The following is a 25,816-nucleotide window of genomic DNA, read 5'->3' as shown; positions in this document are numbered from 1 at the left end:
TGTCTCTATATCTTTATCTATATCTATATCCTAGTTTGGTAACAAAAAATCTGGAAGAAAAAAAACCAAGCTCAAGTGAAAGTGAAAGGAGATCAGTTTTAAGTAAGGAACCAAGTTCTGCTTTGAGTGGAAAGGAGAAGGGAAAATAAAAGGAAAGCAGCTGGCTTCAGGGTGACGCAAAAATCCCTGCCAATGGGAACCTGGGCTGCACACCAGGGCTGCAGTAATAGAGCAGAGCAGCAAAGGAAAACAAAAAAGCTTTGTTGCAGTTTATAATAATCCAGAACAGAGTTGGAAAGAAACGGATGAAACCACAGTCTGCCAGGTCTGCAAAGTACTGGTTTAGATGACAAAATACATAACAATATCTAGGATGGTGTTAGCATCATCTCCTTCAAGTATAAAGGTTGTAGAATGGAGCAGTGAGATCCAGATTCTAGTTGTCCTTTGGGCACAGAAGCCATCTGGCTGACCTTGGGTCCGTCATTTCTTGTCAGGTCAAATCAGCATCTGGGTCTGTGACAAACTGGCTGGAAAAGAGAACTCCTCTTCGTTGCAGCACGCACTGACCACCCCCCCCCCAGTGAGCGCTGCGCAAGACAAGCAGGCTCTGCAAATAAATGGGGCAAACATTTAGGAGCAACAACAACGTATCTCGAGCACGAGCAAGTCTACGATCAGAGCTGTGCTATTTGCTTTGCTCGGATAATTATTCTGTTGGGTTCCTCAGCCAAATCATTTAACTTTTGCCAGATCCTTTAAGCTGCAAGTGGAAGATAATACATTGTAAGCATGAAGGTTAATTGATTGATATTCTAAAATGTATTGACCCTGATAAATAAAAATACTGCATGCAGGGCATTCTGTTTCTAGAGCTATCTCACTGTTGCTTATATTCACTGAAAATAGGTGCTGTTGATACTGCAGGTTCATATATGGTAAGAGATGTACTGTTGATATAAAATATGAGATGTAATTAACAAGGATCATCCATTTTTTCCCCAAGATGCTAGTCATTTTTATACGCAATATCTAGAGGCATTTTCATCCATGGATAAGAATTCCAGAAATTATTTGCAAAAATAGCAATGCATTATTGCTTTTTTGCATTGCTTCAGTTTGTACCATAATATTTCTCTCCACGTTACCAAGCTAACAAGCTATATAGTTATTTTTGGATTGGACATCAAAGCTATGATCTCTAAGAATAATAAATAGCAATGTAGGGAACACACAACAAACACAAAGTGAAAAAGATAAATGTTTTTAAAAATACAAAGATGTGATGTGATGTGAAAAGAATAGTAACTCAGTTTCTCCTCTTGAATTATCCTAATTTTAAAGCTGTTACTTTTTGAATACAAGTAGTCCTTGACTTACAACAGTTCATTTAGCGACTGTTCGAAGTCACAATAGCACTGAAAAAAGTGACTTATGACCATTTTTTATACTTAAACTGTTGCATGCATCCGTATGGTCACGTGATCAAAATTCACACTTACAATTGTGTCAGAGCTTGTTGCAGAAAAATCAAATCCAGAAAGCACACAAAGATAACTGATTCAGCTGGATTCATTAACTTCTTTATATACATAATAACAGATGAATAAATGTACAATACCAATACTAGATTCTTTCAACATGGTAGAAGTTACAAGCAGAACACAAGCAGGAGAGAACAGTTAGTTTCATTTCAAAGTTCAGAGCAGACAGAGTAGTTTCAGTTTTGATACTTAGCACAGACTCAGATCTGTTTAAGCTCCTATTGCCTGATTTAGTTGCTATGCCTATTCATTGGCTGACCTTGTTACCATGTCTTTCCCAGTCATGAATATTCTAATAAACTGTTGCATGCATCCCCATGGTCATGTGATCAAAATTCAGAAGCTTCATATTTATGAAAATTGCATTGTCCGAGGGTCATGTGATGACATTATGTGACCTTCTGACAAGCAAAGTCGATGGGGAAGACGGGTTACTAATTTAACAACTGCAGTGATTCACTTAACAACTGCGGAAAAAAGGTAGCAAAATGGGACAACTTTCATTTAACAATTGTCTCACTTAGCACTAGAAATGTTGGGCTCAATTGTGGTTGTAAGTCAAGCACTACCTGTACATGAAAAAATTATCTAAATAAAGCCGTGATGGCGAACCTATGGCATGTGTGCTGGAAGTGGCACGCAGAGCCATCTCTCTGGGCATGCAAGCCATTGCCCATTACTCTTCTGGTGCACTGGTGCACTGGTCTTCATGCACACAGGGGTGCCAGAAACCAAAGGAGCAGCCACCCGGTGCACATGTGCACACCAGGAAGGAGATCTTCCAGTTTCCGGTGTGTGCATGTGCACCAGCCAGCTAATCATATGTGCCAGAAACCAGAAGACCAGGTGGCTGGTGCACATGCTGGAAACAGGAAGATCATCTTCCTGGGGCATGCATGTGCACCAGGTAGCTGCTCTTCCAGTTTCTGGTACATGTGCACGCACACGCGCTCCCATTTCGGCACCCAGTTCCTAAAATGTTCGCCAACACTGAACGAAAGCATATTTGAATATGATCAAAACTATGTTTATTATATAGGGCAAATATGATTGCCCTCTACATAACATAGCACAATTTTGGCAAAAGTATCTTTTTATTAAATCCTGAAGGATAACACCAACATTTATATTCATTAATCAACAAGGAAGAATAGGTTTAATGAGAATAGATTTTTTTTTCTTGTTGCTGGAGGCTTCTGTTTTTCATATTGATAATTTAGCTTTTTAAAAAAAATGTCTGCCACTGTGTGTTTTCTTGTTTCTATCCTCTCATCCTGAAGAATATTCCCAAGGAAGTAATTCTTGGCAGCTGAAAGGCGTTTCAGTAATTCATCTTCAAGCATTTTCAACTCAGTTTTAAAATAATTTTGCTGCTTTGTGAGTTCAGACTGAAATGAAAATGGTAAGGTTGCAAACCTATAATTCAGGCGCCATTAATATAGGAAGTACGCATCACTGAACTTCAAAACTTGCAATTCTCCCAAGACTTCATTATAGCCCTTGTTTTAGGGTTTAATAATTAAGCAACACATGGGTAGCAAGAATGTAGAAAGGTTTAAAGTGTTACCTTTGTTCTTTTTACTATTTAACACCAGGTAACAATTAGTTAAATATCAGGTATATTAACGACACAATCTTCTATCCATCTCATTAAATGTGAACTAAACATTTAGATTTTAATCTTACACTTTTAGATAATGCATCTTTGGATGGGGTTGGGTCTGAGCAAATTCAGATTGAGAGGTAGGTAAATGACTACCTTGTCTCCCTATGTAAATCTACAAATCACTATAACAGAATAACAGAGTTGGAAGAGACCTTGGAGAGCTTCTAATCCAATCCTTTGTTCAAGCAGATGACCTTATACCATTGCAGCCAAAAATGGAGCTCAGGACAGGAGTCTGTTTTTGCTGGCAGAACACTCGGACCACCAACATGAGTGACATCGATCTGGCTGTGCCCCCCCTGCTCTCCCCAGGTCAAACACAACTTTGATGCAGCCCTCAATGAAATAGAGTTTCCAACCCTGGTCTAATCTCTTCTTAAAAACTTCCAGTGTTGGAGCATTCACAACTTCTGAAGGCAAGCTGTTCCACTGGTTAATTGTTCTGAAATTTCTCCTTATTTCTAGGTAATGTCAGACGTGCCTCCTTCAAAATCCAAGAAAGGAAACCCCCAACTCCATAGCTTGAGAGAAAAGGTACTTTTCCTGGATATGAACATGATAGCAATGGAAGTAAAGCAAGATCGGAGGCTAAAGGCGTGAAATGGTACATATCAAAAGTTTATCCAAATCCCTCCCCCCAACAACCCCAAGCTGAATGTCCAATCTCCAGCTCCCAAGGGTGTCATGTGGGGCACATCTTCAGGTGGCTTCATCCATCTGGTATGCAGAGACGGTTGACCTTGACCAAACCTAAACAAGTCCATTCAGCATGCACAGAAGATGGTGAGAGCAAAACTCCCCCTTCATCCCGAGACAACTTCACCAGCAGGTTTCCCCTCCCAAATACCAACCCCCCCGCATTACTATGGCAGCCAATAGCAAGCAAGCAAGCGATATAGAAGCTGACAGGTTGGTTCTCTCCAGTGGTGGGATCCTACCGGTTTAATAACCGGTTCGGTGATCTCATGCTTCACAGCTGATCATTGGAGCTACTGATTCGCCCAAACTGGTCCAAACTGGTAGAATCCCACTCCTGGTTCTCTCCTTAATTTGTTTCCACATTCAGGTGCTTTGGAGAATAGATTGACCCCCTCTTCTCTGCAACGGCACCATTTAGGATGGAAAGGGAGGATTTGAAACTCAGGGATACAAATGAAACAAGTGGTAGCATTTTTATTTGTTATTAAAAACCTGAATAACAGTAATACTTCTGTACTGGAAAATATGTAGAAAAATGCATAAATATACGCAATATATCAATCAATCAATCAATCACAATAAAATTGCTTTTATACTAAGCTAATAAACATGGAACATATCAGATGTTACTCAGTTTCATAAACCATTATGCATGAGAGAGGTTTTCACACAAGACATCTATGTGAAAGATTGTGGCCATTACATATAAGAACCAGGGGTGGTATTCACTTAAGTTCGCTACCGGTTCGCAAATGTGAGTGTGTCCATGTTCACACACACGTGCTTCACTCACATGCACCATGTCCATGCATGCGCTCTGCCTTCCGTGCACACTCTTTGCTTAAAAAAATGTCCTAAATGAGATGCCGTAGACCTAGGGAGGGTGGGTGGGACCACCCACAATTTCCGCTACAGGTTCAGGTGAACCGGTTAAAACTGACAAAATACCACCCCTGATAAGAACTTTGTGCAAAGAAGCAAAAGAAACAGCAGATCATACCCTCAGTTCATGCAAGAACATCACACAAACTAATTACAAACAATGGCATGGCAGTTGCTAAGGTGATTCCTTGGAACCTCTGTAAAAATTTCCATGTGCCATTCATGAAACATTTGTGGGAACATACATTGAAAAAAATAGTAAAAAAAACTGAGCAGCCCAAAATATTGTGGGATTTCTGAATACAAACAAACTGATAAAATCTTGGCATATATCACAGAAGATTTATCTGTGTTGAAAAGGAGAAATTGTGGGTAATTATGGTGGAAGAAAGAATATAATACATGTAAAAGGAAAAGGAAAAGACAAAAAGGGATCTAAGAGTAGGGGATAGAAAGACAAGCAGAAAACTGATGGAAAATAGAACATCAAAGAAAGTAAGGGATGGGTTAAGAGAAAATTGTTAGGAAAGGAGGAAGGGAAAGAAGGGATGTATCAGTAGAAAAATGAAATATGTTAATACTGCCAATAATATATAGTTAAATAAGATGATAATTGTGGATAACCAATTAAGTAAACTGCTCATTATATTAAAATTGAATTTGAGGGTACATGCCACCTATAGAAATTAGAATAACAAATGGAAAATGAAAAGATAAATTTGGTATATTTTCTGAAAGGGCGAAAAATGATATTGTTTATGTGTTAAGGAAAAATTAAGTTTAAGATGGAAATATGGGAAGAAAATAAATGGGGCTGAAATTAGAAATGGTAATGTGATGTGAAACAAATTATGCATATGAGAGAATGTAAAAGGGGGAAACCTGGACAACACTTTGTTTGTAAAAGGAATGTAAAACTTGTGACAAAAAAAAAATCTATTTTTAAAAAAAGAAAAGAAAAGCTCCCATCTTGTAATGACACCTCCAACACCATCAAACATCTGCCTATCCCAGCTCCTTGGGAAGGACACAATAAATGGATTAAAATCCTGTCTAAACATCTGGCTGATAGTGTGACCAACCACAATGATAAGGTATTAAATTTATAGAACACCCTATTCGAACTGACTCTGAATGATTTGCAAATTGTTAAAAGCATTTTAAAATAAGTAATAACACAAGAAGCACAATATAGCAGTTAGACTTATATACCGCTTCATAGGGCTTTCAGCCCTCTCTAAGCGGTTTACAGAGTCAGCATATTGCCCCCAACAACAATCCGGGTCCTCATTTTACCCACCTCGGAAGGATGGAAGGCTGAGTCAACCCTGAGCTGGTGAGATTTGAACAGCCGAACTGCAGAACTGCAGTCAGCTGAAGTAGCCTGCAGTGCTGCATTTAACCACTGCGCCACTTCGGCTCTTCCAATATGTGGAAACAGAAGATGAAAAAGCTACCCAGGGTGTCTATTTCATGAAGACACGGAAAAGCCTCAAGAATTTGCTAAAGATGTCAAGCATTTATTCACACGCAGAATTGCAGCCAAAGTAGTATAATAAATCTCAACTGGCCACGACTCCTATCTCCAAACATCAAATGCTCTCAAGAAAGCAAGGCATTAACAATAGTATTTTTCATTCCAAGTGTGTGCTGAACAGCAGATCAATAACCAGAACACAAAGAGTTCAGCTGATAGGAAGATGTCATTGAGACAAGATGGACCCAGCAGGCAGGCAAACTCACAAACAAGATTTGGACTTTGGGGAAAATTAAGGCCACACAGTGTGAAAACAACTCGGAAAGAGGATGATTGGAACTGTGGGCAACTCCATTTAAGTAAATGGTGTTTCTTGGTTGAGGACGTCCAAAGCCTTCAAAGTCACTGGCAGTAATTATAGCCAACATTTAGAGTTAAGAAAGACAACATTACTATCCTTTCCAATCTGATTCTCACAATCAATAGTCATGAAAAGAAAAACGAATGCCTTTAAATATTTGATTTTAATGCTTTTTAGTCTCTGGGTATCTAGCAATCCAAGAAACCTTTCGAAGTTCCCATGATTGTTATACAAATTTATAGAAATATTAAGCCTATATTTAACTTTCTCCCACTTTGGATTAAATGTGCTAACATTTGACATAAAGAAACTTTCTATTCCAGGTCAGGGGTCACCAACCTTTTGGACTTTAGGGACCTCTAAATTCATAATTTTAAATCCCATGGACCACTGATATGAATTATTTAAAAAGATAAATAGCATTTAGTGCAATATAAAAAAATGCAAATAATTTTTCTGTGGACCACCAAAATTTTCTCATGGACCACTGGTTGGTGACCACTGCTCTATGTTATATAGTCTGTCTCTAAAGGGTTAAGATTTTGTAAAAAGGGCCAACTGCTGTTATTCTAGTTTGGAAGTTCTTATTCTTATGATAGCTGCTTACAGTTAGAACACAGAGCTCTCTGATACCACCAGTGACATGCGGTGAGCTTCATGGTTGGTGAGGCAAGCGCGAAAGCCCCGCTGAAGCCCTTGCGCCGTGTCTGCCATAGAGCGGGACCGGGACCCGCTCTATGGCGGACGGCGCCGGGACTTTAAAGTCCTGCCGCCGGGGCCCTGCCACCACTTTAAAGCCATGCCTCCAGGCACCAACTGCTCCAGTGAGGCTTACAGCTCCATCCCAGTTGGCGGAGAGGGCAAGGGAGGACTGGAGGCGATGGGCAGGCGGGCGGCGAAGCAAGGCTGCTTGGGCGGCTGAGGCTCAGCTGCCCCTTGTGCCTCAGGCTGGCTCTGCCGGAGCAGCAGTGCTGCTGAGCCCTCCCGCCCGCCCATCGCCTCCAGTCTTCCCTCGCCCTCTTCGCCCACCGGGATGAAGCTGGAAGCCTCGTTGGAGCAGTCGGTGCCTGGGGGCATGGCTTTAAAGTGGTGGCAGGGCCCTAGTGGCAGGACTTTAAAGTCCTGGTGCCCTCCGCCATAGAGCGGGTCCAAGTCCCGCTCTATGGCAGATGGCACCAGGACTTTAAAGCCCTGCTGCCGGGGCTCTGCCGCCACGGAGGCTCGGCCGCCCCTCGTCCCTCAGGCTGGCTCTGTCAGTGCAGCGGCGCTGCTGAGCCCGCCCGCCCACCCGTTGCCTCCAGTCCTCCCTTGCCCTCTCCACCTGCCGGGATGGAACACATCAAGCATGTCCCGCTGAATGGCCGGCCCATTTTAAAGTGCATGCTGCCTTGGCCCGCCATAGAGCGAAACATGTTCTGGTTTAAAGTGCCAGCGTGCCTCTCGGCCACAAACCAGGACATGTTTCGCTCTATGGTGGGCCGAGGCGGCATGGCTTTAAAAAATAAAAATAAATGTGCCAGCCTGCGCGCCACACACTCACTCACTCACACACACACACTAAAAACAAATTACAATTACTTACATTACAAATAATTTTGAATTCCTCTCCCCTGCCCCCTCCCTCTGACCCACATACCTTCCAGCTGCGTCAAAAATGCAAGATTTGGTCTAGCCAGGCCAGGGCCAGGCAGGCTAGGATAGTTGCTGCTAGAGTCACCACGTGAAAAACTCTACTTAACTGTTTAAAAAAAGCCTCTAAACAAAGTGCCCTCTGCAGGAGGAGGCGAGAGAATCACGTGCCTCCTTTGTATAATGAATTTTTCGCTTTTTAACCCTTGGTTAACTCTGAGCAACAGTTAAAAGGCGAAAAATTCTCTCGCTTCCTCCTATAGTTAGCACTAAGCAGACTCAGAATCACTGTGACTTGGAGCCTAGCAGCAACTACCTTGGCCTTTTTAATTATTTTAAAAATTCTTTTCCTCATGAGACTGGTGAGGCCCTGCCTCCCCTGCCTCCCCTGACTGCACGTCCCTGGATACCACGCATTTCATTATCTTTTCCTCCATAAGATATACTGTATTTTTCAGACTATAAGACACACCAGTTTTATGTTTTGAGGGACACAGACTGAGGAGACCAGTTAACTGTAACAGGAACCTTTATTAAACACTAGAAGAGGCAAGACAAAGCAAACCCCCGTCTGACAGCTATTTATACCAGGAGCTGTCAGACGGGAAACCAATGGGAGAGCCCGGTTGTTCCTACCAGCTGGCAGGCGCGTCCTGGCCAATCAGAGGCACCCTGCATAGTGCCATCTGCTGGCCAGGACACAACAACCAGTGTATAAGACGCACCGAGATTTTGCAAGAGGTAAGTAAGAAAAAGAAAGTATTTGTCCCCCTTGGCCCCCAGGAGCACTTTGCAGTCTTCAGCAGGGCTGGGGAAGGCAAAACGCCCCTGTTTTTGCCAAAAACCAGAGGAAAAATGGGCCATTTTTTGCAAAACGGAGGTGCTTTTACCTTCCCCCAGCCCTGCTGAATCCTGCAGAGTGCTTCTGGGGCCTGGGGGAAGGCAAAAACTCCTCCATTTTTGTGAAAAATGGCCTGTTTTTGGGAAAAATGGGTTGCAGGGATGGGTCTTTGGGAGGCCAAAAATGGCTGTATTTGGTGTATAAGATGCACCAATATTTCTATGCTCTTTTAGGGGGAGGAATGGTGCATCTTATACTCTGAAAAATATGGTATATGTCTGTCCAATCTGAAAATTAAGGACACCTTGTCTTTCTTTTTTAACAAATTATATATATTATATATTATACACATGAAAAGTTGTAATAAATAGCGAGCCACTTAGATTCAGGAATCTACTGAGCCACTGATTCTGTCCAGATAATGACTAGAAGTCAGTAAACATAATGTTCTGAGTTTATTTGATACCATCTATAATAAGATCTCCCAGTATCTGGCAATCCTTTAGATTAGAAGAATCCACTCTTAGCAGGTGTCACCCAGACTGCACAAAAGCAACAAGACTGAAACTATTTCCAAGCAATTTCCCACCTATAAAGATGTAGAGAGAAACATTTGAATACAAGGAGATAGAGGGATCTGTCAGAAAGTTTAAATGCCTGCAAAGACATTTATTTGTATTTATTGTACTTCAGCGCGGCTGGTACCTGAAATGCTGTTCCACAGATAATAAATACTTTGAGTTCAAGAATCGGTTGTTTGGTACATCTTAATCTAAAATTTCAGGAAGTTTGCACAATTACCTGGAATATTGTATGTGTATGGTTCTGGGTGCCTCTTTATAAAAAGGATTTAGAGTGCTGATTAGCTAACTTTAAAATTGAACAAATTCTTGGCAGCTAAAGTTATCAATAGCTACTGGTAATAGGGAATATATAGGTTGGGAGCAGGGGTAGGTTCTGGCAGAGACTACTGCTGGTTCGCTCAGGGATGCATCACGCACGTGCTTGATGTGCACTGTGTGTGCATGTGCAGTACAACTAAAATTGCTTTGTGCATGTGCAGAAGCAAAAAAAAACAAGATGGCGGTACCTATGGCGCTGCCAGGAGAACCAGTTCGGGGGCGTGGCAGGCCTGGGTCACTGCCATAGTATCTGTCCAGTGACCCAGGCCGCCAAGCTACTACCGGTTTGGCCGAACCAGTCCGAACCGGTAGGAACTCACCACTGGTTGGGACTGTATTTCCTTCAGAACACAAATAGAAATATAATCATTAGAGTTGCTAAGAAAGAGCATTGTTAAGTGAGTTTCACCACATTTTACAAGTTGGCCATGCCTACCCGGTCACATGACTGCCAAGCCACTCCCACTTGGTCACATGGCTGGCAAGCCACACCCACCCAGTCACATGGCCAGCAAGCTACTCCCACCCAGTCACATGGCCTGCAAGCCACTCCCACAAAGCAGGCCACACATACAGAAGAGCTAAAAAAATTAAAACCTACCACTGATCTTATCTCTAGTAAATATATTCAGGATTGTCATTTAAGAAAGGCAGACATAGTACAAAAATGATATAGGATGGACAGGAAATCCTGAACATGTAATTATTTTGATCAAATTGGTTTTCTAGAATAGAGAGAAATTAAACTGCCACTGGGAGTCAAACTAGTGTGTGTGACTTCATCAACTCCAAAGCACCTGAGGGCAGGACAAGACGTAATAGATAGAAGCTTTATCAAAGATGAAGCTAAAATGAAGGAGAAATTTCCTGACGGAACAATTAGTCAGTGGAATGGAAGCTGTGGGTGCTCAAACACTGGAGGTTTTAAAGAAGAGATTGGATAGTCAGTTGTCCGGAATGGTACAGGATCTCCTGCTTGAGCAGGGGGTTGGACTAGAAGACCTCCAAGGTCATTTCCAACTCAGTTATTCTGTTCACTCTAAGCATATATGTTTTTGTGCCTCTTCATAGCTAGAGCTGCTGATGAGTGCTTATCTCTTCTGACTCAAATGTATGATTTTTCAAATCTGAGCTAGCTTTTTATCCATTTGACCCCAAACCCCAGGGATCAATCAATAGAAGCCAGTATTCACAGTTTGCAAGAATAGTGGTCTTTTGTGTAGACATGATTATCACTAGGCGATCCTTCATTGTCCCATTTAGCAATTGTTGCATCATCCGTCAGCAAAGAGATTGGATCAAGACCTTTGATCACTGGAACAGGAATCTTAAAATAATAAAGGTTAACTTAGAAATGACTGGTTTCAGTGATTCATCCTTGTGACAACATATCACCCCTCATAGCTGTAACATGGGAAGCAGGAATGTAGTGACAATTTGTGCAATGATTGCAAGGATTTTTCAAGGGTAAGACAGCACAACAGTTTACAGAAATTGTTTACAGACAGAAGCTTAAGGGCTTGTTTACGCTGATGCTTCTATGACACCATTTAGTACAAATGAAAACAGAAGCTGCTCTTATCCCTGAAATTCCTATCGTCCTGTTATTTATTTATTTTTAAAAAACAAGCCCCTTAGATGTGAAGATCCCATTTTCAATCCCATCAACCTATGTGCTAGTGCAGTGATGGCGAACGTTTTCGGCACTGAGTGTCGAAAAGGGAACACTTTGCATGCGCTTGTCTGGACCGCGATCAGGAAGAGGAGTTGCCCAGGGGACATGCACGCCCCCCAAAATTAACTTCCAGTTTCCGGTGAATACAAATCTTCCAGTTACTGCCGCCCATGGTCACGCCAGAAAATGGAAGACTAGCTCTTCCAGTTTCCAGCACTGATGTACACACAAAGGCAGCTGATCTGCATTAGCACATCTGCACCAGAATACCGGAAGAGGAACAGCCGATGCTGCGCGTGCCAGGCGAAATGGTTCTGCGTGCTGCTTCAGGCATGCGTGCCATAGGTTCAACATCATGGTGCTAGCGAATACTTGCTATGTCCAGAATGTATGATGCAATACAGAGGTGGGTTCTGGCAGTCACTACTGCTGGTTTGCTCGTGGGCGTGCTTGATGTGCACTGTGCACGCATGCACAGTGCAATAAAAATTGTTCTGTGCATGCGCAGAAGCAAAAAATAAGATGGCAGCGCTCGGAGAATCGGTTTGGGGGCATGGCAGGCCTGGGACACTGCTGGTTCCAGTGACCCAGGACGCCAAACAAGTAACGGTTCGGCCAAACCGGACCATACTGGTAGGAACCCACCACTGATGCAATATAAATTATTCATAACATATATCCTTAGATGCCTTATTTTAGTTCTTTTCCTATTGTGTTGCTTATTTGGAGTTTCTGGTTGCTCTTTCCTTATGAATAGCAATAGCAATAGCAATAGCAGTTAGACTTATATACCGCTTCATAGGGCTTTCAGCCCTCTCTAAGCGGTTTACAGAGTCAGCATATTGCCCCCAACAACAATCTGGGTCCTCATTTTACCCACCTCGGAAGGATGAAAGGCTGAGTCAACCCTGAGCCGGTGAGATTTGAACAGCCGAACTGCAGAACTGCAGTCAGCTGAAGTAGCCTGCAGTGCTGCATTTAACCACTGTGCCACCTTGGCTCTGTAGAGTGCCCCAGTTCTGAATGGATACAAAATATCCATTCCTAAAAACTAATCTCTTCATGCTTAAGGTCGAGGTTGACTGGGTGGCAGCTCCAGGCCTCTGAACTGGCCGGAGTGTTATAACGTTTCTGTGTTTGGCTGGTTTCATTAACCCTTCAGAACCTGATACTGGGTCTGCTTTCTGCCTTTAAGAAGATGTCTCTCCACTTCTCTTTCAGAGGAAATAGTCTATTCTGCCTCTTTTTAAAATTAAGAATAAAGAATATTTTATTCTGGGGAGAGGAGCCCTCCTACAGACACAATCTCTTTTGCATTCAAAATGGAAACAAGATTATCTAGGCTACAGGTGTCAAACTCGCCATGTCATATGATGTAGCGTGACATATTTTCCCTCGGCGGGGCTGGGGTGGGTGTGGTCTCTGTGTGACGCATCCGGGCTGCGGACCACCAGTTTGACACACCTGTTCTAGGCCATGGTGGCTAGGGAACTCTGGTAGTTAAAGTGCACACAACTTAAATCTACTAAGGTTAAGAAACACTGTTGTAGGCATTGGTGAAAAACTTCAAGTGATTCAGTTAGTCCTAAACTTTCAGCTATTTGTTTAGTGACTTTTAAAAGTTACAGTAGCACTGAAAAAAGTGAGTTCTAATTGATCTCCGCATTTACAATTGTTGCAACATTCCCTAAGGGCATGTGATCAAAATTCAGGTGTTTGGCAACCAGCATATATTTACAGTAGTCGCAGCGTGATCACTATTGGCAAACTTTTGAGCTAATTTCTGACAGGCAAAATCAATAAGGGCTGCTGGATTCATTTATATCTGAGTGATTCACTTATCAAAGGTGGAAAAAAAGGTCATAAAATTAGGTGTGACTTCCTTAACAACCATCTTGTTCAACAACATAAATTTGGGTCTTATTGTGGTGGTAAGCCAAAGATCACCTGTCCTACCTGGCCCATTGGTGCCCTGTTGCACACTACTCTTTATCAAGGTTATTGTTCTGAGTCTGTGGTGCCAGTAGGTAAAAGAACTACAGCAATCTGTGATTTGATTTGTTGATGTTAGTAGAGAAGTTGTGTCCGACCCATCATGACCTCATGGACAATGTTCCTCCAGGCCTTTCTGTCCTCTACCATCCCCCGGAGCATTTAAGCTCACGCCGACTGCTTCAGTGAGTCCATCCAGCCACCTCATTCTCTGTCGTCCCTTTCTTCTTTTGCCCTCAATCTTTCCCAGCATTAGGCTCTTCTCCAGTGAGTCCTTTCTTCTCATTAGGTGGCCAAAGTATTTGAGTTTCATCTTCAGGATCTGGCTTTTTAAAGGGTTGATCTCTTCTAGGACTGACCAGTTTGATCGCCTTGCAGTCCAAGGGACTCACAGGAGTCTTCTCCAGCACCATAGTTCAGAGGCCTCAATTCTTTGGTGCTCAGCTTTTCTTATGGTGATTTGATTACATAAACTAAATACCAAACATATAGTGTCAATGTCAGATATAAAAGTTGTAATGTTAAAGAAATCACAGGCCGGACACGATGTCTTCTGTCTATTCATGTGTATAAAATCATCATTCATTCTTATTTTCTAGTTTGTCATCCTGTTTGTTCAAAATAAGCCCTGTGAACTTGATAATTTTCTATCACAGGAATGAACAGGGTACAAATTCAGATCAACTGGTAGGTTTCTATGTGACTTGCAGTAGATTTTCCAGGGTTTCTAACTAATAATACTTTAATGAAAGTGAATAAAATTGCAAGGAAACTTTATCTGCAGTAGCTTGTTTTGTCTTAATTGCTTGTATCTCAGCCTCAGTGTCCCTCATCTGTAAAACATGAGCACTAATTGGATGCTTTTGATCAAATCTTTATTCAGTTTTGCCGGGCAATTTTAAAGCAATATGTTAGAAATCCTGATCTATGCTAATTTGCATGTAGATTTGTATATATCCTGGCGTATGATTCATGCAGCACAGTAGATAATTGTCTCTTTTCCCCTTCTCCTCTTATTCCTAGTTTTGGTTGGTAGCTCTCATTGTTCCAGGGAAAAAACAACATCTGTCCTGTAAGCCTGATGTTGGCACATCTGTGTTCTTGAATATTAGCTAAGATCAAAGAATAGATCCTGTCGGGCACAACAAGGCTGCCACCATGTTGAAACGTAAAAATGCATTGGTACTTGAAAACATACCAAATGGTTGGTAAGAATAAAATGTTTTTGTATTGCTACAATTCGGTTTCCACCTGCTTAGAAATTATTTCTCTTCTATACAGGGATTTCTTGTCTCCCTATATCACCTTCCTATTTAATTAGAATGGCATTTTAAAAAATGAAATATTCATCGGAAAATTTATCTAGTTTAATGTATAATTGAAGGTTTGAAGGTTTATTTATTTTTATTTTCAAAATTTTCAAAACCCATCTCTGAAAACATCTCAGCTGAAGATAATATTTGTTTATGCAATAACTTTTGACCTCTCAGCCAGAAATCTTATAGCAATAGCAGTAGACTTATATACCACTTCATAGGGCTTTCAGCCCTCTCTAAGCGGTTTACAGAGAGTCAGCATATTGCCCCCAACAATCCGGGTCCTCATTTTACCCACCTCGGAAGGATGGAAGGCTGAGTCAACCCTGAGCCGGTGAGATTTGAACCGCTGAACTGCTGATCTAGCAGTAGCCTGCAGTGCTGCATTTAACCACTGCGCCACCTCGGCTCTTATACTAGTATAAATCTTATACTAGTCCAACCTATTGCCATTTTTGAAATGGCTCCAAGTAGGAAAATCCAACCTGGTCTTAGAAAGACTTCTGCATAGAGAACCTCCTTTTGTTCAATGTATTATAGTATTGATTGAACCCTGACATCTTCACTGATTAAAACACAAAGATCACAAGGGAATTCACAACAAGACTTGTTGTAAGGGGGCTTGGCTGATGCCTCACATTGTTGGATCCTTTCTCTCTGAAATGCTGAGCCGAGCTTAAGAATTCAGTGGATATTTTTTTAAAAAAAAATCTGTATCAGTCTCTTAGTTTATAATACCGTGTTTCCCTGAAAATAAGACAGGTTCTCATTTTCTTTTGACCCCCAAATAAACACTTGGCCTTATTTTCGGGGATGTCTTATTATTTTTGAGGTGCAGGAGGCAGTGAGCGTGGTCAGCTCATGGCTGCTACTGTGTTGCAATGTTTTCAGGGAGGGCTTATTTTAGTGCATGAGCTCAAAAGCCCTATGGTGCTTATTATCTGGGGAGGTCTTATTTTCGGGGAAACAGGGTAAATACTGATAAAATAAGAATTACATAAAAGTAATAATTTGAATCAAAATGAAAATGGAAAGAAAGGTATTTGGAGACCAGGATCTACTGGAACCATGAGAAGGGCGGCATACAAATGAAATAATAATAATTAAAAAAAACAAATAAACTTTTACATTAAGGAGAAACTCTAATAAATAATTAAGCTTCCCGAGGAGAGAATTCTTAAAGATGTAGTGAACACCCCACACTCCTTGATCTTCATGTCCCCTACAGCCATTTTCAAAATCCATGGATTCTCCTCTCCAGATCACTCCATTGACATTTGGTGGCAAAATGATAGTGTTCAATGATGCAGTTTTATTCTTTTCTCTTTTTTTTTCTGATGAATTTAACTTGAAAATTGCATTTTATGGCAAAAACTCCAACCTTGTTTCCTTAAAATATTTTAGAACCCAGCTGTCCAACATTCCAACCGAGCCCAGAAAGACTCTAATGCAGTGGTTCCCAACCTTTTTTGGCCATGCCCAGGCTAAGCATCTCTAAAATCCTGGTGCCCGCCACCCTTGTGACATATAATTGTTACTTTATTCAAAAAGTGAACTGTACTCACCCGGAGGAAGCCTAAAAGATCATTAACTTGGTTTAAACAAGGTTCAAATTGCCCCCATTAAAAATCAAATTGTCCCCCTGTGGGGCTTGGTCCCCATTTTGGGAACCACTGGTCTAATGGAATGGAGCTTAAAATAGATTGAACTGGTGTGTTTTAATATCTGACAATAGTCCCTGTGACATGTTTATGAACTAGTGGGAGGTTCCAAGATGTTCTCAAGTTGTGTTTCATGAAGTTCCAGGTATTTCTAAATAGATACTTTTTTGAAGGAAACAAAAACAATAAAAGAAGAAAAATGTTGGCCTACATAAACTTCAGTGAATAAACTAGAGTGGTAAAGAACCTCTTTTGGAAGCAGCCCTACATTCTAAAGCTGTTGCTTTGTGGCATGGATTTCAGTGGTGGTATTCAGCTGGTTTGGACTGGTTCTGGGAAACCGGTAGTGGTGACTGGTGGATGGGCCCCCTGCCGCCCTACCCCGGCTCTATGTTGTCATATTTAGCCACGTTTTCTAAGCTGTGTGCATGCGTGCAAGCCGCTCGTGTGAGCAAAGCACATGCATGGGAGGCACACACGCTCACGAAGCAAGCATGTGCACACGTGCGTTCACAGTTTTGGTGCATGGTGAACCAGTGGTAAACCTATGTGAAACCCCCCTCTGATGGACTTCCTTTATGGCAATGAATTGAAAGTAAAACATGACTTACTTAGAACCAGATTCCAACCGACTGAAACAGAAAGACCTTCAATTCGATGGAAGCTCACTTAAAGTGCAAAAAAAAAGAAGCAATTTTAATTAATTGTTCCTCTCCTTCTACCATCTATTGCATTCTTCTAGATCAGGGGTGTCAAATTGGTGGCTTGCGGGCCAGATGCATCACACTCAGGCCACACCCACCCCAGCTGTGCGAATGGGAAAAACATTGCAAAACATCACGTGTTTGCACCTATTTGGGAGAACCAGTTGTTAACTTTCTAAGCAGTTGGAAGAAATCTTACTTGGTGTTTTTTCCACTTTACAGGGCTAATCCTGTAAGGAAGGCAGGAAAGAAACATTCTGGGGTTGTTTCTAGCCTAATCTTTATTTCCCTGCTTACAGAAACCGCCTCTCTGGTTAACCCTTATTACATTGTAACAGCTAAGGCAAAATGCCCATCAACTTGAGTGACGTTGAATTGGCCACGCCCACATGGTCACATGAGTCAAGCCTACCCAGCTGGGCATTAGGGCAGAGAATGGGTTATTTGAATCCCACCACTATATTGAGGAGTGGAATATGAGTGATATAAGGCAGTGTTTCTCAACCTTGGCCACTTGAAGATGTCTGGACTTCAACTCCCAGAATTCCCCAGCCAGCATTCGCTGGCTGGGGAATTCTGGGAGTTGAAGTCCAGACATCTTCAAGTGGCCAAGGTTGAGAAACACTGATATAAGGCATTGGTCAACTCACAACATGACTTCTGTTGGACCCGAACAGTACATATTATTTAGCAGGTACATCTGTATCACAATTCCAACCAAGGAATAATAATTAGTAACAACAGATCAATAGAAGAGGTTAATGGCACATAAATCGCCTGGTATTCAATAGTTAATAGTTAACCATTTTAAGGCTAATACAGAGATCATAAGCAACGATCTTAAACCTATGATGAATTTAATGCAAAAAAAAAAAAAAGAGAGAGAGAAAGATTCATCACAGCAAACAAGAAAGGCAGGAGGTTAACAGATGACTAGTTAACAAAGAGCCCTTCAATCATGAATGGTCTTGAGGCTACAACAGAAACCTAGAGCTTCAGCATTCAATATCCTGGAGAAATAGGAAGACAAGGGGGATTCTTCAACTTAACAAGAAGTTATTTAGTTTCAGAATCAGTTAGGAAAGGGAAAGAAAGAGAGTTACCTGTCCTTGTCCATGAACAGGAGAGGAGGCTCAGCTTCTTCTTGATTAAAAAAAAGGGAGGGAATGGATAGAGAGAAAGAAATCCTTGTTTTTCTCCAGATCGAAACAAAAGAGAGAGAAGTGGGAGAGGCGCTCCGTTGAACAGGAATTGTTCTCTCTGTGAGGGAAGCTGGCTTTGCTCCTTTTGAATAAAAAAACACAAGAAGAGATGGGAGAGAGAAAATAACTGGCTCACTTGAGCAGGAACCTCTTTCTCTCTGGCTGGATCGAGGGGCCATTTTCAAATATTTTCCTCAGAGAAGTTAGCAAATTCAATAAAAGCAAAACCATTCTCATTTCAGGATTTGGAAAGACATCATCGCATGTCAGACTGAAAGACCAAAAATTGATGCAGATGATTGCTTTTTCTTCTCTTTCTTGAGGCGGAAAGGAAAAAAAAAGGAGTTTTTTTAAACATAAGAATCTTTGCTAAATCTGCGCTTTACGTAAGTGCTCAGATGATCAGATGCTAATAAAATTATGGATTATTCAGGGTCCCAAGATTCAATGTTTTTTAAATGTTACATACGATGTCTATATGAGGTGGTATTCAGCAGGTTCTGACCAGTTATGGAGAACTGGTAGTGGAAATTTAGAGTAGTTCGGAGAACTGGTAAATACCACTTCTGATTGGCCCCGCCCCCATCTATTCTCTGCCTCCCGAGTCACAGATGAGGGGGAGGGAATGGAGATTTTGCAGTATCCTTCCAAGCCACACCCACCAAGCCATGCCATGCCCACCAAGCCACCCCCACAGAACAGAATTTTGAATCCCATCACTGATCTGATTTCTTAAAAATAATGTATATTATACACACACACACACACACACACACACACGTTGCATTTGTTCTGATAAATAAATAAAGGGAGACTATATATATATATATATGTAATATGTAGTATTACCTGCTCATTGGGCAGAGGAGATCTTTGTAATTGAAGTTCTGCCCACTTTTTACCTGTATTGGGTGTGCACAAAAGAGATAGGCTTCAATTACCGTATATGGCTGTCCTCTTGACCTTTTTGACCCACCCACCCCACTCTCAGTCATCCTTGGCTGCTTTTATGGCTTCTATTCTTAGAGGGTTTTTTTATGGCTTTAAGTCAGCCTCAACTCCTGATGACTGCATGCACAACTTCCAACAGTTTTCTTGGTCAGCTTCTTTGGAAGCAGTTTGTCCTTGCCTTTGTCTCAGGGCTGACAGAGAGGGACTGGCCTAAGGTCACCCGGTTGTGTTTAAGATGGGGCTGTAACTCATACAATCTCCTGGTTTCTTAACCACCATATCATACTGCCTGTCGTGCCCTGACTGGCTCATCTACCTTTAAGCAATACTTACAATTTTACGAGTTTTAACAGAGAGCGAAGGCCCGATTCTCCAAGTTTGTGGGTTGGTTTACGAACGTTTCATTACTAGGTAGGTGACATCTTCAGCACAGTTTAGGGGGTGTCAGGGTCGTGTTCTTCTGTTTATAAGGGCTTCAGGTGTGGGTGTGTCAAGTGAGGGTCTTCTGATGGGTCAGGTGTGAGTCATCAATGAGAGTCTTGTGATGGGTCTTGTGATGGGAAAGTTACTTCAGGCGAGGGTCATTGGGAAGCGAAGTGCTGTTTATGGGGGCTTGTCTCTGGTGGGCTCTGTGATTGATTTGGATTCTGAGGGATTCGTAGGCTGGTTGTGGGTCAATGTGTCTCTTGATGGAATTGCTTGTGGAGCTCCAGGCTTCGAAAAACACGCGGGCATGGTGGGTGGTAGCGTGACCGATGATTTTTGTGTTGCTCCAGCTGGTGCTGTTTAATATCAGTGTAAGTAGAGATTAAAAATTTGGGATTGTGGTGTTTGACTGTCAGAAGGTGTTTGTGGATTCTAGTTTTTATTGACATGAAGTTTGTTCCATGTAGAATTGGTTGTAATGGTTACAGTTCATTTTGTAGATTACATTTTTTCTTTCATCCTTCTGTATCTTCTCTTCCCTTCCCTTCCCTTCTCCCCTCTCTCCTCCCTCCTAACTCCTCCCTCATCTCATATATCTCATATATCGCTCTTATATATCTTATATCATTTATTTCATATCTTATATTTTATATCTTATATCTTATTTTATCCTGTATCTGTATCCTGTATTCTATATCCTGTATCTTATCTTTAATAGATAGCATTAAGGTTTATGTGAAATTTGGGCATGCTTATGTCCTTAAAAGGTTGCTTGACGTTTAATAACAAAGAGACTTGTCCTGTGCTTTCATTAACTGGAATGGAGCTTCTCCTTTTAACTGCAGGCTACATAGCCAACTTATTTGAAAGCTCAACAAACTTCCTGTGTTGTTTGTGACATGCAGATCATCCATTAACATCCAGCAGATCAAAGTTCTGTACCATCCTGCAATCCCTAAAGGGGTAAAGACTTGGGCTAAATTAATTAGCATGATAAGTTTCTAGTATTGCTTCAGTTTCTAATTTACTTAATTAATTATCTAGTTTACATCCTTACATTAAACCCTCCATTGTCCTGACATCCAACAATCAACATGGAAATGGGGGGGCTGAGAGGAAAGTCCCCCAATTTAGAGTCATGCTATATTCATGCCCATTTTAATATTATTGTATGGCCTGTCACAACTTTGCTAGGCTGGAAAGTGGGATGGTGTTTGTTCTTTGCCAAGAGTTGCCTTGTGGTGAGATGTGTGGCAAACAAATTTAAATAAATAAATAAATAAATAAATAAATAAATAAAGTAAAGTGTATGAACTCTGCCTGCTCAGAAACCACCTAAATATATGCATCAGCTTTCTACAACTTCATAAGAAGCTAGTTTTATTATAAGAGCACTTTTGGCAGTAAACAGTGTTTGTGGCCCCATCTATGACTTTGTATACAGTATTTGAGTTTTGTACAGGGGTTGAGGCCAGTTAGAGTACCATTTAGGTCAGGGATCGGCAATCTTAAACATCCAAAGAGCCATTTCCCACAGAAAAGAAAATACCGGGAGCCACAAAGACATTCCTGTGCCTGACTATTTCCTGAGCAGCCACAAAACTAGCATATGTAGTTGAATGAAACATTCTGTTTTCTTCTGAAACTTTTCTTTTCTTGGATTTATCCATGGTTGTCGAAAAGCTCAATAAATCACATGCTGGCAGGTATCACACATTGACGGTTGTGATGCATATTTTGAGTGACAGGGAGCCGCAGCAGAGGGATGAAAGAGCCACATGTGGCTCCAGAGCCGCAGGTTGCTGACCCCTGATTTAGGTGGTGGGGGAATCTAATCAAATATTGGTGATTTGAATAACCCCCACCTCCTCTTTAAGATTAAAAATGGATTCAGAGCAGGGTTTTAACCCCGTAGTATTGGATGACCTTTGATTTCAGCACCTGCCCTTTTATTTTCACAATTTATTTTATTATTTTTGGAAGCTATCATTATGCATCCTTTGTCTTAACATATGCACGAGAACGTAATTAGAGAATGTTCACGCAACTTAAGTCACTTGCATGAATCATATTTCTCCTAATCTAACTGCCAGCCCTTATCACCGTATGAAATGTTCAACTGTTGCTGAAAAGTCCATAAAAAAGAAGAAGATGAATGCCAGCACCCAAGGTTTGCGCATTGTTCTTCTTTCAAATATTCTTGGCAATGTTAGTTAGTAAGTAATTTTGCAGTGAATATAAACAGCAGCAAAGCAAAATGTAAAGGTCAGAGACATGTTTCCTTTATGGGGAAAAAAAAACCCTGAATGAATGGTAATGACACAATTTTTTTTTCAGCTCATCAGGTTCTTTGCTAAGTGCCTCTGTTATTGTCAGATCACTTGTGTCTAACAAAGGCAGACTGCTTCATTAGCCTGCTCTGTAAGACTTCACCTCCGGACCTTTCGCTAATCTGTTGGCCCGCTCAATAGTCTTGTTAGTAGAATTTGCTTCTTCCCGGTAGCGGATTTTCTCAGCTCTAGCCATCTCAAAGGCAATGGGGAAGGCAAGCCAGATTTGTGCTTAGCTCCTTCAAACAGAAACAGTGAGAAACAACTCTAGACATCCCAAGGATGTGCAACAAAATGTCAGTGCTTTTTCTTATAATATCGGAAGGTAAATCAAGCCCCCAGAAGAAAAAACAAAGCTGCGAATGCGATTATTCTTATAAGTGTGCAAATATTTACAACAAACACTTGGATAAAATCACTATTAACCCCCCCCCTCAAATGTGCAAGTATTTGATTTGCACAATTGGGACATGAAATCTTGGCTTAGTCACAACTTAATACTTCCATTCTTTGCTAAAGTATATTGTTAACCCTGGGGAATAATAATAAAAGCAGAAAGGGTAGCACAGACTCACATCCTAATTTATACCTGTTTTCAATGACCTCTTGTGTACCTGGTTTGAATGAACCAGAAGAAAGCTAGCCAGAGGAAAATCAGCTCTGCAGATGGCACTCCGAGGAACAATCCCATGTTGACTAATTTAAAAATTGTTGATATTGAACACCCTCCCAATTCAAATCAAACTCAAAGGTAACCAGCACAAGTAGTTCTCAACTTAAAGGTAAAGGTAAAGGTTCCCCTCACACATATCTGCTAATCATTCCCCACTCTAGGGGGCAGTGCTCATCTCCGTTTCAAAGCCAAAGAGCCAGCACTGTCCGAAGATGTCTCCGTGGTCATTTGGCAGCATGACTAAACACCACAGGTGCACAGAATGCTGTTACCTTCCCACCAAAGGTGGGTTTTCTTTTCTATTTGCATTTTTACATGCTTTCAAGCTGCTAGGTTGGCAGAAACTGGGACAAGTAACAGGAGCTCGCTCCATTGCGCGGCGCTAGAGATTTGAACCACTAAACTGCCAAGCTTTCTGATCGACAAGCTCAGCATCTTAGCCACTGAGCCACTGTGTCCCTCTTAATTTACATCCATTTGTTTAGTGACCATGGCATTGAAACTCAAAAGTGAGTTACAACCAGTCGAGTCCCCATGTCTCATGAATCAAAATTTGGGGTGCTTGGCAACTGGTATGTATTCACGATGGTTGCAGCGTCCCAGGGTCATGTGTATCGCCAGTTGCCGTCTTCCCAGTTGACTTCCGACAAGCAAAGTCAAGATTCTCATAACGACCATGTGGTTCACTTAATAACTGCAGGGATTTGCTTAATAATCATGGCAACAAATCTTGGCAATGGAAATTCAGGTCTCAGTTGTGGCCATCTGTCAAGGACTATCTGTATTAATTATTCATAGATTAACATGCATTTGAAGATTATGCCTAATTCACACAGAAAATGCAGACCGGATTCCACTGGTTCAAACCCAAGAGTTATATGCAGTAATGGAGAAAGTCCTTTTTTCTCATGAGCACTAGAAGATTGCTTTGAGTTCCTCCTTAGAGGCATGCTTAGGTAAGTGAGAGAAACTCTTGATAAGCAGGAAACTCTTGATAATATTGAAGAAGAATTCTGAATTGTCTCAGACCAGAAATAAAAAAAAATGGGTAGAGTTTCAGGACTTTTCTGCCAGTACTTCAAAGAAGATCTTTAGTTTTATAAAGTACAGTCTTTTTCTTTAACCATAGAAAAAACACACAGCAATATACAAGCAATATGCAGTAATTGCTTTTATAATTTCTAAATAGGCGCAAGGATACACATGCTTGATATAGTTAGTATTGGGTCAGTCCCTGTCAGAGAGGATCACACAAATAGGATCAATGATTTTGCTCTAGTATACGTTCCAGATCAGTGATGGCTAACCTTTTCTGGACCGAGTGCCCAAAGGATGTGAACCCCCCAAAATACAACGTTTCCCCCCTGCATGTGCCCCGCCCCTGCATGTGCGCATGACCATCCCTGCATGCAGCCCACTCCGTGCATATGTGACCCCGCCCACATATACACCTGATCCCCCCACGCACATGCACAACAGAGCTGAACCGGGGCGATGGCTTGCCTGCCATCAGAGAGGGTGCTCCGTGCCACCTCTGGCACACATGCCATGGATTTGCTATCACGGTTGTAGATCTTTTGACTGAGTTGCAGTTTTTCATTTTCTATTTTGGAACACAATGCTACAACAGCAGTGGACAATTTTTTTAAAAACACAGTTTTTAAAAAGATGTGAAATATATTGTCAAGGAGCAAGAGTTCTGAATTAATCTAAGGTTAAAAAAAAAAGAGACCGAAACAAATAAAGATGCATGGAAGGCTGCCAGAAATAACAACCCCCATGGGCGGGGGGGCTTTGGGGAGAACTATTTGGGGAACTTTACCTGGGGGATAAATAACTTACGCAAGTGATTTCCTAAAGTGAAACATCAGCACAAAAAAAAATGGGACAAATAAAGGTTGTAGTGCAGTATTGCAGACAAACTGTGCCCACAGTCTGGAGTTTGATTCTGACAGGGCTCAAAGTTGACTCAGCCTTCCATTCTTCCAAAGTTGGAGGACCCAAATTGTTGGGGGCAGTATGCTGATACTGTAACCCAGAGGTGGGTTCCTACCAGTTCACACCTATACAGTAGAACCGGTTCGTCAAATCTACCGAACCGGTTAGAAGAGGTTCCACCAGTGGACCCAGAAAGCAGGCCACACCTACAGAAGAGGTTCCAAATTTTTTTGAAACCCACCACTGGTCCTTGGATATGATTATTCTACACTATCATGCTCATATTTATAAAACTCAGTGCCTCTGTGAAAGGTAAGGATGACTACTGCGTTTGTGGTGCAATCAGAACATTGCGTGTGTTGAAGTTTTTTTTAACACAAACCAAATATGCCTTTAAAAAAGTTTACAGCATATTCTTTTGCATGCCAGTGCTGTGTGTGAGGTAATTTAAGGTGGTTCTGACAAGTGTCATCGGCATCTTCATATCCAGTCACATGGGCGGCAAGCCACTCCCATCCGGTCACATGGGCAGCAAGCCACTCCCACAAAGGAGGCCACACCCACAGAGTAGGTTCAAACAATTTTTGAAACCCACCACTGCTGTAACCCATCCAGAGAGTAATGACTCTGGGGCAGTATATAAACCTAAGTGCTATTTCTATATTGGCTTAAAGCCCAATATCTCTCCTATGGATTGCCTACATTTTAGTGCTATTTTTAAAAACTCATTAATAAGGGGAAAATGTAACCCTCTTCATCGGGTATAAAGTCTATTGAGCACAATAGGATTTATTGCTAAGCAGGTGTGTACTGTAGAGTGTTGGATTTTATTAGTTAACCTACTAACTAGTTTTCCTAACACTAACATGTTTTCCTTCCTTTCTAAATAACCAATGAGATTTGTCTCTTTCCTTGCATTCTGAGCATATCAATATGATTAATTTTAT

The 25,816-nt window shown here is 41.5% G+C and overlaps 1 long non-coding RNA gene across 1 annotated transcript in view; it reads right to left on the bottom strand.

The window, feature by feature from the left end:
* Window positions 1–18,543, bottom strand: part of LOC106546814 (uncharacterized) — a 67,830-nt gene extending 49,287 nt beyond the window's left edge. Inside the window, exons 1-2 of the long non-coding RNA XR_001313389.2 lie at window positions 18,453–18,543; window positions 17,257–17,313 (exon numbers count right to left, since the gene is read on the bottom strand). This is a non-coding gene — a long non-coding RNA (uncharacterized LOC106546814). The remainder of the gene's footprint in view (window positions 1–17,256; window positions 17,314–18,452) is intronic.
* Window positions 18,544–25,816: the final 7,273 nt, after the last annotated feature.

Source organism: Thamnophis sirtalis, unplaced genomic scaffold (genome assembly GCF_051295495.1).
Source record: "Thamnophis sirtalis isolate CommonGarterSnake01/CBP01778 unplaced genomic scaffold, rThaSir2_p1.2 scaffold_1, whole genome shotgun sequence".
NCBI classification, from domain to species: domain Eukaryota; kingdom Metazoa; phylum Chordata; class Lepidosauria; order Squamata; family Natricidae; genus Thamnophis; species Thamnophis sirtalis.
Note: the sequence above shows the minus strand (reverse complement) of the source record. Positions and strands in the feature narration are given on the sequence as shown.